Source organism: Manacus vitellinus, unplaced genomic scaffold, assembly GCF_001715985.3.
Source record: "Manacus vitellinus isolate BGI_N305 unplaced genomic scaffold, ASM171598v3 scaffold_87_pilon, whole genome shotgun sequence".
Lineage (NCBI taxonomy): Eukaryota > Metazoa > Chordata > Aves > Passeriformes > Pipridae > Manacus > Manacus vitellinus.
The window spans coordinates 93,640-94,948 of NW_021940854.1; positions in this window are offsets into that span (position 1 = coordinate 93,640).

Here is a 1,309-nt window from a genome sequence, read left to right on the forward strand (position 1 = left end):
GGGAGGGCCCCCGCGCCGCCAGGGAAGGATTTCCGGGAGGGTGGGAGGCCGGGAACAGGCGTGGGAATGGGGGACACCCCGGCAGGGCGGAGGGCTGAGGGTGCCACAGGCACAGCTGGGGTGCAACAGGCAAAGATGGGCTGCCATGAGCAAAGCTGGGGTGTCATGGGCACAGTCAGGGTGCTACAGGCAAAGCTGGGGTGCCACAGGCACAGTTGAGGTGCCACGGGCATGGACAGGGTGTAACGGGCATGGACAGGGTGCCACGGGCAAAGATGGGTCATATGGGCAAAGATGGGATGCCCTGGGCAGGGCCAGGACACGGGCACAGTCGGGATGCCACAGGCAAAGCTCGGGTGCCATAGGCATGCCCAGGGTGCTGTGGGCACAGTTGGGGTGCCATGGGCAACTCTGGGGTGCCACAGGCATGGTCAGGGTACAACAGGCAAATCTGGAATGCCATAGGCAAAGATGAGGTGCAACAGGCATGGCCACAGCAGCATGGGCATGGGCAGAGTGCAAAAGGCAAATCTGGGGCGCCAGGGACACAGCTGGGGTACAACAGGCAAAGCTGGGGTGCCACGGGCATATCTAGGGTACAATAGGCTTGGCTCTGGAGACAAAAGCACAGTAAAGGTGCCACGGACCACAGTCATGGCCAGGGTGCCACATGCACAGCTGGGGTGACATGGGCAAAACAGGGGTGCCCTGAGCATGCCAGGGTGCCATGGGCAAAGTTGGGGGGGCCACAGGCATGGCTGGGTACAACAGGCAAAGCTGGGGTGCCCTGGTCATGGCCAGGGTGCCATGGGAACAGTTGGTGTGCAATGGGCATAGCTGGGGTGCCACAGGCACAGTCAGGGTGCAACAGGCAAAGCTGGGGTGCCCTGGGCACGGCCAGGGTGCCCAAAGTGGGGACAGGCACCATCAGAGTGCAACAGGCAGGACGGGGTCCCCGGGGTCCCCAGTTTTGGTGCTGTACACCTGGGGATCCCACAGGGAGTCTGGTGTCCCACGATCTCACAGCGGTGCCATCCCGGGTGGGGTCTCATCCTGGGTAGGGGGTCCCTGTGGCAGTGCCAACCCAGGGAGTCTCCACAATGGTCCCATCCCAGGGGGGTCTCCACGACGGTGCCACCCGGGGGTCCCATCCCAGATTGGGGGGTCCCTATTTGCAGCGCCAGCCGCGACGCTCCCATCCCGGGGTTCCCCACGGCACCCGCGGGTGAGGGCCCCTCCCGCGCACCAGTTGCCGGTATTGGGGGGGGGCAGTTCCCGTTGCACCGACGGCTCCCGGCAGAAGGGACGT